The sequence below is a fragment of the Hylobates moloch genome, unplaced genomic scaffold (assembly GCF_009828535.3).
Source record: "Hylobates moloch isolate HMO894 unplaced genomic scaffold, HMol_V3 SCAFFOLD_21, whole genome shotgun sequence".
NCBI classification, from domain to species: domain Eukaryota; kingdom Metazoa; phylum Chordata; class Mammalia; order Primates; family Hylobatidae; genus Hylobates; species Hylobates moloch.
The window spans coordinates 42,948,114-42,959,360 of NW_026652296.1; the positions used below are offsets into that span (position 1 = coordinate 42,948,114).

Genomic DNA, 11,247 nt, shown 5'->3' on the forward strand with positions numbered 1-11,247 from the left:
GCTATATACGCAAAAGAACTGAAGGGAAGAACTCGAACAGATACTTGTACGCTCATGTTTATACCAGCATTGTTCACAATAGCCAAAAGGTGTAAGCAACCCAAGTGTCCACCAATGGATGAATGAATAACAAAGTGATACATACATACAATGGAATAGTATTCAGACTTCAAATGGAAGGAAATTGACACATGCTACAACATGAACCTAGAAGACATTGTGCTAAGTGAAATAAGCCAGAAGTAAAAGGACAGTAAGATTCCATTTATATGAGGTACCTAGAATAGTCAAGTGGTGGTTGAGGAGAGGTTGTTGGGGTAAGGGAGAATGGGGAGGTATTGTTTAACGGGTATGGAGTTTCAGTTTGGGAAGATGAAAATATTTCTGGAGATAAATAGTGGTGATGGTTGTACAACAATATGAATGTACTTCATGCCATTGACTCAAACACGTTAAAATGGTAAATTTTATGTTATGCATATTTACCACCAAAAAAAAAAAGGTCTGGCCAAAAATCGTCATTCAAAGCAAGACATGACAGGGGAAATTTAGCAAAAAGACTGATGATGAGCATTTAATATACATAATTGTAAACTTAGCACTAAAGGGGGGAGAAGAGAGAGGAAGAAAGCATATGTTAATGTTATAGGGCATTGTGTCCTGATAAGGTAGAAATGCCACTGAAATAGAGGACACAGAGGAAGAAGAAAGTAGAAAAAGGTTGCTGATCACATCATAGGCAATAGGCAGGAATTAAAGGGAATACACAAAATGAAATTATAGAACTGCTTAAAAATAATGGTAATAAAAAACACTCCGTATATACAGGATTTATTTAAAACAGTGAGGTAAGGGAAACTATAGCCTGAAGTACTTTTACAAATAAAAGGGAAAGAAAAGAGTCCAGCCTGGGCAACATGGTGAGACCTCATCTCTACCAAAAAATTTAAAAAAATAGCCAAACTTGGTGCATGCACACACCCGTATGTTCCCAGCTACTCAGGAGGCTGAGGAGGGAGCATCACTTGAACCTGGGAGGTTGAGGCTGCAGCGGGCCCGATTGCATCACTGCACTCCAGTCTAGGTGACAGAGTGAGACCCTGCCTCAAAAAATAAACAAATAAATAAATTAAATTCCAAGCTCAAAAAGCTAATAAAATAAAGTAACCCAAAAGAAAGCACAAAGACAGGAAATAATAAAGATGAAAGCATAAATTAATGAACAGAAAGCAGTAGATTTAATGAGCCAAATCCTACTTTGTCAAAAAAAGTAGACAAACACTAGCTAACTGAAAGAGAGAAAGCATAAATATTCAACTAAGAAGCGACATGGATGTGAGGGCGATCTGGCTGCGACATCTGTCACCACATTGATCACCAGTGTTGATCCAGCTGATCTGGCTGGCTAGGTGGGTGTCCCCTTCCTCCCTCACTGCTCCATGTGCATCCCTCCGGAAGCTGCACACCCGGTCAGGGAGGATGACCATCCCTCATAGAGGAGGACCAGTCTTCGGTCAAGGGTATACGAGTAGCTGTGCTCCCCTGCTAGAACCTCCCAACAAGCTCTCAAAATAAGAAATAAGAAAGGGAAAGTCACCAAAAAACATCTTCTTAAAAGTCATGTAAGACTACTTTGCAGACCTTTATATAAATAAATGTGTAGACCTAGATGAAGTGAATAACTCCCAAAACTAACTCCAGATGGTCACAAGGAAATTCTATCAAACCTTCAAACCAGGTAGTCCTTATGCTCCAAATACTGTCCCAAAGCATTGAAAACTAAAGGGAAAAGTTCTCATTCATTTTATAAAGCAAGGATACCATGAAGACCTTAACTTGATGACAGTTCAAAAAGAGACAATTATAGACTAATTGTCACTTAGAAATATTGAAGCAAAATTCTAATTAAAATGTTAGCAAAAAGACTCCAGCATCGCAATAACAAAATATTTCACCATGGCAAAGAAAAATTTACCCATGATTGCAAGACTGGTTCAATTTTAGGGGATCTTTTATTATAATACACCATAATAATAGATGTAAGGAGAAGTCACGATTGCCTCTCTACATGTAAGGTACTCTTTACCAAAACTCAACACCCCTTCTTCAAAAAACAAAACAAAAACTCAAGAATATAGAATTGATGGATTTTTAAAACTTTTTATTTTGTACTAATTTTAGACTTACAAGGAAGTTGCACAAATATCAATTCCCATACCTTCCACCCAGCTTTCTCTAATGTTAACATCTTAGAAAACCATAGTACAATCATCAAAAGCAGGAAATTAACATTGATGCAATACTATAGACTACAGACTTTAATTAAATTTTGCCAGTTTTCCCACGAACGTACTTTTTCTGGTCTGGGATCCAACTGAGGCTTCCACATTGCCTTTAGTTGTCATGGATCTTTAACCTCCTCCAATCTGTGACAGATCCTCTGTCTTTTCTCATTTTTCACGAACTTGGTGCTTTTGAAGGGTATCCCTCAGTTTTGGTTTGTCTGATGTTTTTTCATGATTAGAACGAGTTTTTCATTTCTGGTTAGAATACCTCAGATGTGATGCTGTGTCCTTCAACATATCAATGAGTTCATGATATTGTTATGTCTTTTTACTGGCGATGTTAACCTTGATCTTGATCACTTGGTTAAGGGGGTGTCTTCTGAGCTTCTCCATTGTAAAGTCACTACATTTCCCTTTATAATTAATAAATATCTTGAGGGAGATACTTTGAGATTATAAAAATATCCTATTTCTCTTCAAACTTTCAGCCACTAATTTTAGCATATATTTGTGGAACCTATCTGCGATAGTTATTACTGTGCTGCTTACCAAATGACAATGTTCTTTTTCCCCCTTTCATTCTAAATCCATTAATTAGAATTCTTCTCTCAGAGCTGTTCTGTCTCCCCATTTATTTATATTCAGTTATTTATTTATATCGGTATGGATTTATATCTTATCCTATGGGTTATAATACAATATTATCACTGTTTTTATTGCTGTTATAATTATTCCAGCTTTAAACATTGGGAGCTCTTTCATGTTGGCCTTGTTTCTGCTTTAACCAATAAATTTGACACAAGTGACAATGTGCCAGTTACAGGCTTAAGTCCTAAGAAGGCCAGACAGCTTTCACTCTTGGGAGCTCTAACATACCACATAACAAGTTCAACCCTGCTGGAAGCCCTTACACTACCTGGAGAGAGTGAGGCCTGCTGTCCCAGCTGACCCCAGCCTTCCAACCAACCCATGAAAATACGTGATGGAACCCACGAAAATATGTCAAATGTGTGATAGAACCATCTTGCTTGTTCCAACCCAAATGAGTCCCCAAATGACTGCAGCCATAGCAAGAAGCATCACTCACATCTCAGCTGATCACATCCGCTTTGGGTAAACCCAAAGAACTGTGGGAGATTAGAACATAGTTGCTCTCCTAAGCCATTCAGTTTTAGAGTGGTTTGTTGTGTAGCAGTCAATAACCAGAACCCTTGCTGGTTATTGACACACTGCGCCCTCTCTCTTTCAGCTTACCTAATAACAGAAGCATCTTCCTGTCATCCATGGCACTTACTCAGTCCCATTACTACTTCTCTCTACCTTCCACATCAAACCAATTATTAAGGCAAATGGATTCCACCTCTGCCAACTCTCTCAATTCCTCCCCACCCCTATACCAGTTGGAGCACCAAGACAATGGCAAAAGCCTCCTGCCAGTCTCTGTAGACCATTTCCCAACATCCTAGTCTGCCTCATCCATTACTCCCATGGATTATTCCTTCATTTGGCAAGTATTTATTAAGCTCCTACTATGTGATAGGCACTATTTTAAACCCTGGGGATACAGAAGTGAACAAAGACAAAAACCTACCCTCACTGACATGAAAGTCTAGAGGAGGAAGATGGGCCAATTACATGAATAAATAAAATACACAATGTATCAGAAAGTGATGAGTGGCATGAAGAGAAATAAAGCAGGGAAGGAGAAAGGAAAGTCACAGAAGTGGGGTGAGGTTTTAGAATTTTAGATAGGGTGGCTTGGGAAGGCATCTCTCAGGTGACTGAGTAAAAATCTCAAGGATGTGAAGAGCCAAGGGAATAACTTTGAAAAGAACATCTAGGCCAAGAGAACAGCCAGTGCAAAGGCCCTGATGCAAGGAAGAATCAGGCTGGCATGGCCAAGGGATGGACAGTTCACTGTGGCTGGTGTGGAGTGACTGAGATAGTGTGGTGCAGATGAAGTCCAAGAGTAAATGTGGGGACATCAGACCTAGCTTTGTAGGATACTGGTTTTGACTTTGGTTAGGATGAGAAGCCATTGGAAGGTTTTGAGCAAACGCATGACATGATTCGATTTACATTTAAAATATCCTTCCAGTTGCTCCACTGATTCATGTACCTTAGCGGGACACAGGCAGAAACAAAGAGATCACTCAAAGGCTATGATCATCCAGATGAGATGGTGGCCTGGACCATGGTGGAAGCAGCAGGGCGTGGAAACTGTCAGAGTCCAGATTTCCATAGTGTGGATGAGGGTATAAGAGCAAGAAAGGATCAAGGATGACTCCTTGATGACTCCAAGCAATCTGAAGGAAAGAGCTGAAATGCCTCTGCTCCAAGATAAACTCTTGAAAGAAAGGTCTATATACCACTGGGGTGGAACATGTTCAGGGAAGGTGATCAGAGTTTCTTGTTGCACACATTAGTTTTGGGATGCCCATAAGATATCCAAGTGGGGTGGCACACACCTGTAGTACCAGATACTCAGGAGGCTGAGGCATGAGAATCACTTGAAGACGGGCAGCGGAGGTTGCAGTAAGCCGAGATTGCGCCACTGCACTCCAGCCTGGGTGATAGAGCGAGACTCCTGTCTCACTAAAAAAAAAAAAAAAAAAAAAAAATCCAACTGGAAATGTGAAGGAGACAGTAGCGGACCAGGATATGAGTTGCAGGCAGAGCTCTAGGCTAAGCCTCAGACAGATGGCATTTAAAGCCTTGAGAATGAATGGGAGAACCAAGGAGAGAGTACAGCTGAAGAAGACAGGAGGTCTAAGAACTGAAGCAGGGCCTTTTCGTGGATATTTGGGAGGGCAGGAAGAGCCAGTAAAGGAGACAGAGGAGGAGCAGCCTATGAGTTAGGAGGAAAACCAGGAAGACCTAGTACCAAGAGCAACTGTGTGAAAGGATATATTAAGAAGGAGGATGTAAACAACTACATCAAATGTTGCTGAGAACTGATTGTGGCCTTTAAACAGGGAGAACATTGGTAACCCTGACAAGAATATTTTTTGGTATCACTTGAAAAAGCCTTACTAAAATATTCAAAAGATAACAGAAGGATAGCAATGGAGACAACAAACATAGATAATTCTTTCAAGGAGTTCAGCTCTAAATGGGAGGAAAGACAAGGCAAGAAGGTGAAGAAGAGACAGGAAGCTGGGGCAGTGCAGAAATGGAGACAAAGGGAAAGAAAAGGAATCCAGAAAAATGCGTGGGTGGAATGGGAGGATACAACTTTTTTTTGTTTTGTTTTGAGGTGGAGTCTCGCTCTGTTGCCCAGGCAACAGATTCTCCTGCCTCAGCCTCCTGAATAGCTGGGATTACTGGTGTGTGCCACCACGCCTGGCTAATTTTTGTATTTTTAGTAGAGATGGGGTTTCACCATGTTGGCCAGGCTGGTCTCGAACTCCTGATCTCAGGTGATCTGCCCGCTCTGGCCTCCCAAAGTGCTGGAATTACAGGTATGAGCCACCGTGCCCAGCCAGGAGGACACAACTTCTAATGGGAAGTAAGTTTGGAAACAAGGATGCAAGGAAAACTCAGAGGTCCAGCTTATATTAAGTTATAAAGCTGTCAACACAGATCAGCAAGATCAGAAGAAATAGGAGGAGAAATGAGGCAGAGATAGGGAAAACTGGGATGCTATTTCCAGATACTTTTCCCTCTCCTGCCTCTGACCAGGGCTGTTCTGACTGGTGGAAAAAAAAGATTTTTTTTTAACAATGGGGGAAAACAATATGAGCTAGATATTAAATGATATTAATAAGTTATTAATTTTGTTGGGTATAACAAAATATAATTGTAACAATGTAACTGTATAACAATGAAATTGTGGTTATGTTAAAAAAAGAAGTCCTTATGTGTTAGAGATGCCTCCTGAAGTATTCCCAGGTGAAATGATATAACTGGGATTTGCTGCCAACACTCTAGCAGGGAAAAGAGTAAGTGAGAGTATTGGAAGACAGAAGAACAGAACGTTGACAACTTCACAGCACCTGACAAGCCCTGGGAATGAGCAGTCTGAACAAATACTGAAAGAAGGAATGTGGGGGAAGAATATAGGTGTAATGAATGAGAGCATCAGCTCTGAAAAATATTCCCTGTGAAAATGATCACTCTTAAAACAAGCCTAGTTTCCTGAAGGAACCAGCTGGTGCCCCGATCCCTGGATGGGACACTGTAGAACACAGATGTCAAAGCTGAGCAAAGGAAACCCACTCATGGTTCGAAATGCAAAAGGTAAGTGGCACCCACCTGAAGCTGGGCTGTCAAGAGCTCAGGAGTACCCCCTTCCCCAGCAGGCAGTCCTCTCTGGGCAGACAGGAGCCACAGGGAGGCAGAACAAGAACAAAAAGCGTTCAAGAATATCAAGGGAAATCCTCAAACTCCAGCAGGGCAGTACCTCCTCTTCTTTAACGCCATCAGGAATGAACTTGCCACAGAAGAAAAGGAGAAAAGAATTGTGGGCAGCTTCCTGGGAACACAGCTGGGATACAGGTTGAAAGCACGACCTGCCCTGATATGCTGTTAACGCTGAGCATGAAGTGACCTTCTCTGTGCCTGTTATTAATGAAAGGTAATATTTACTGAGCACTTAGTATACACCAGAGACTGTTACAGCCACTGTAGGAGTTTCACCTCATTCTATCCTTTCAACAACCCAATGCGATAGATGCTATTATCCTTTTTAAGATAAAATCGAGGAAACTGAGGTACAGTGAAGCCAGCGTCTTGCCCAAGGTGACACAGCTATAAAGTCACAGAGCCTAGATGAAATGTGGCTGTGGAGGCCGTGCTCTTACACAGTAAGGGCAGTGACGGTGAACTCTGGATTGCAAGGATTCTCTGTGTCCATTCTGAGATGAATCAAGACTGGTCATAAGGTGTTAAGTGTTGAATCTGGGTGATGGAGATCTGGTCTATAGAGTTCTATCTTCTTCTGGCTGTTTGAAATTTCTCCGCAATAAAAACTTAAATGGAATGTAAAATCCCAAAGCCTGGCCACACCAGGGGCCTGGGAATCCGTAATTCTTGTGATCAATGATGGTCCCCGGGACCTTTGGAAAAAACCTGTCCTGTGGGTCCCAGCCAGACTTCCTCCTCCAAGGCCCGAACCCGGGGGTGACCAACCAAAGTGAAACCCTAAGATCGTGGCAAAATGGCCACCCCAGATCCAGTCTAACCCTGGCTTGTTTGGTCAAGCCAGACCGCTCCTCATTCCACTCCAGCAAAGCCGAAGAATAGTGGCGCCCCAAAAGAGTAGCCCTCAACCGACCAAAGCCTCGGGGACACATGGCCCCAGGGATGGTCCCCACTCCACCACCTGGGAAATACCAATCCCCCAAAAAGCTTATTTATTCAACTCCCCCAAAACCGGGGACTGATGGCATCAGCGACCCCCTTTCCCAATACCCGATTTCAGCCAAAGCCGAACCTGTCCCCACCCACAAGAACCCCAGGAGAGATAGCCCGATCCCCCACCCATCACCATCCAGTTTCACGGATGGGCTTCACCCAACTCCCCTGGAGATGCACGCCCACACCCCCAAAATAAGCATCTGGGAGAGGACGGCCTGCGCCACGCCAGCGCGTTCCCACCACAATCACCACCCCCGCGCCACCCGCACGGTCCCCAAATTCAGCCCATAGTCCAGCCTTTCGGGACCTTCCTTTCCGCGCGGAAAAGGGTACGGCTGCGGCAAGGGTCCCGAGGGAGCCTCACTCACCAGCGCCACCAAAGAACAAGGGGTCGCTCCAGCCACCAGCTGGGGAGCTCCTCCAGCGGGGCGCCAGGACTACACTACCCCGAATCCTCGGCACCTCGCCCGGACCACACCTCCCAGGATGCTCGGCGCCACCAGGCGCGCCCTGACGGCCGGCAGCTCCCATTGGCCTCTGACAGATCCGTTTGTGAGTAACACGCTCCGGTCACTGGAGAATGGCCACTGTGGCACCTGAATTCTCCCTCTTTTTTCTTAACCACGTGCATAAAATACGTAGGAGCTCCCGAGAAAAGTGCCTGGCCATACTGTGACCCTCCTCCCTCTGAGCACCTCTGTCTCGAAAACTACACTTCCCAGTGACCCCTGGAGCGACTTCCGCACCCGGTACCGGCCCCGCCCCTTGGCGCGCGGAAATGACGTTTCGGGGCTCATCTGTTCGGCTTCTGGGGTTGGTCGCGGTGTACGGTTGGTTGACCGAGCTTCTTCAGGTGCTGGTTCGTGTTGCAGCGGCCTCTGGTCTCCCTGGCTCCAGCTGCCCGCTTGGAAAGTCACGCCCCATATTCCTAAGCACCGGGCGAACGTCATCTCGTATACCCTTTAGCTCCATTTAAAGCCTTGAAAAGGCCGAGCAGTCTTTCCGAAGTCTTACATCCCGTACGAGGTAGACCCGATTCTGAGCCCACGCTCTCAACCCCAATACACCTTTTCCGGTGCCCTGAGACCTTTTTCTTCTTTTTGGAATCCACGAAGTTATGGGCACACTCTCATCTCCTGAGAAACAGAAGCCTTATTCTTAGGCCAGAGCTTGGCCTGCCGTCGGCTTGAATCTCTAGGTCTTTGTCCGGGATCCTGGTTGAGAACAAGGTTGCGCTGTTGCCGTCTGGGACGCCCCAACTGGGGAGCTCGAGGGGAAGGCTCACTTCACTCTTGAGAGGGCTTTTCCACCCGTGCACCCTCTCGCTGCTCTTCACCTTCCTCAGATAGGCTTTCTGAAACTTTGTCATTCTCTTGGAAGACCAAGAAAATGACCACGGTCTGAAGGGCCAGGGAGATGAGAATTTCCTAAAGTTCTTTTTTTAGCTCTCAGAGGGTGAATCCATTCCCTTCTCATACCCCGAGGCTGTATTATTTATTATGAATTCAGTTCAGTCCTGGCTCCGGAGACATGTCCAGTGTCAATTGGATTCATCCCTCAACATCATTCTCTGCTTCATGAGTCAGTCATCACCAAGAAATTCGTTGTTAATACACATAAAAGTTCAGAACAGCAATGCAGGGATGCCCGTGTTCACGTGTTCACTGTGCTGGCTGTATGATAAAGGCACAGATGGCTGACATCTCTTAAGCCTGGAAATGAAGACTTACAGGAAGAGGTGCTGCCTGAGGAATTAGGCAAGATGAGGAGTTGGAAGAACACGGACGAGTAAGGAAGAGTGTAGGAAGTGTGAACAGAATCTCAGGGTCTGAGCCACTGGATGGACTGTCGTGACCACAGTGAGATTTTCAGCAGTGTGTGGTCTTGCATCCAGCTGATTTGCGTATAGACAGGGATGCTAGATGTCTACCGTCTAGATGTCCACCTCTGTCATACAGATATTTGGTGTGTCCAGCCTCCTGTTGCATCTTTGAAAGACCTCAGCATTTAATAATTAGGAGTTTCCATCTAGAAATCTGGATTGCCTGTTTTCTAAAACACTCCTTGCTGCCATGTCCTCTTTTTCGCCTGGCACTTCCCACCCACTCCATGCCATACCTCATCTGGAATACCCTTAGCTCCTCTGAATCCATCCAGTCCTTCAAGACCAAATACCTAGTTCTCTGTCATGAAACCTTCCCTGATCGCTATCCTGTAGTGACTTCTTGAGACTCTTCTAACCCTGGCTGTACTTGGGAGCTTTTAAAAATACAATGCCCAAACACCACCCCAAGAAATGAGTTTGCAATGGAGCCTGGGCATCCATTATTCATAACAGAGCCGCGTTCCTCTTGAGAAGGGAAGATACTGTGTAATAATGTAGAAGAGAGATCTTGTTTTGGAAAATCAGAACTTTAGTTATTGATTAGTTGTTGCTATTTCTGAACCATATACCTTGGTGGATCATTTAACCCAGCGCTGTCAAAAACATGCATGCATGTCACCTGGGATCTTGTAAGCAGCAAATTCTGAATCAGCATGCCTGATGGAGCCCAAGCATCAGCATTTCTAATAAGCTTCCAGATGATGCTGGTACTGCTTGTCTTCAGACCAGATCAGGTAACAAGGCTTTAAACCAATCGGGGATCAGATTCTTAAGTTGACTATAAGCAGCTAGATTAAAGAATCTCTAAATTCCTAAATCTCAGAAAGACCGTGATTCTATACTTCTGTTTTAATATGTTGTCTCTTAAATGTAAAGCACCTCAAGGTTAGGAATTCTGTTTTCATTTGTAAAGCCCATAATAGCCAGACTGGGATCTCAACAAATGATGCTGGTTGGATAGTGAACAGGGTTAATGGTCTTGAAATCCAAGCTCCCGAGTTCCAGTCAAAAGCAGGACCTAGATATTTTACCTATCTTCCCCAAGGCAGCCCTCTTGCTCCCTTGTTTTCAACGTGAGAACACAGGTCAACAGAGTGAGTGGAGCTGTGTTTGGCATAATGGTTTTTCATGGTATTCAAGGTTGCGGCTGTGGATTTCATCTAAGAGGTATAAAGGCTGTGGAGTCCTGCTCAGAAGGACCTGTGCTGGGAGATGGTGCTGGAAAACTATAGCAGTCTGGTCTCACTGGGTGATAATGGCTTCTCTTCCAGCTTAAAATCTGACCTACTGAGCAGCTTAAATCCCTTATGCAGGAAAGGCAGTGCATGGAGCAGCTGCCAGATATAGCTGACTTTTGCCTTTTGAACTTGAAAACAAAGACAGGTTATTCATGTTTCCCCAGGGAAGGTCAGGTTTTTTTGTTTGTTTGTTTGTTTGTTTTGGTATAGTTGAGAATGGGTAGATAGGGGTGTGTGTGTGTGTGTGTGTGTGCAGGCGCACACACACTACTCTTGAGAATTTGCTTTGTCTTTGGTTCTCAGCAGTTTGACATTCATGTGTTTAAATCATTTGTTGTTGTTTGGTATTAATCCAGTTTGAGGTTTATTGAGATTCTCTAACTTGTCAGCCAATGTTTTTCATTAAATTTAGGAACTTTAGCTGTCATTCTCTTTAAATAATTCTCAGTTTCTTCTCATTTTGGATAATTCTTTCTCAATT

At 44.1% G+C, this 11,247-nt stretch overlaps 1 protein-coding gene across 3 annotated transcripts in view; it reads right to left on the bottom strand.

Annotated features, from left to right (window-relative positions):
- Positions 1–8,090, bottom strand: part of ZNF133 (zinc finger protein 133) — a 28,631-nt gene extending 20,541 nt beyond the window's left edge. The window contains exon 1 of one of the 3 annotated variants that reach the window (XM_032142335.2): positions 8,012–8,090. The gene's annotated coding sequence lies outside the window, so the exon portion shown is untranslated. The remainder of the gene's footprint in view (positions 1–8,011) is intronic. The other 2 variants (XM_032142323.2, XM_032142326.2) reach the window with 2 other exon arrangements.
- Between the last annotated feature and the right edge of the window lie 3,157 nt (positions 8,091–11,247).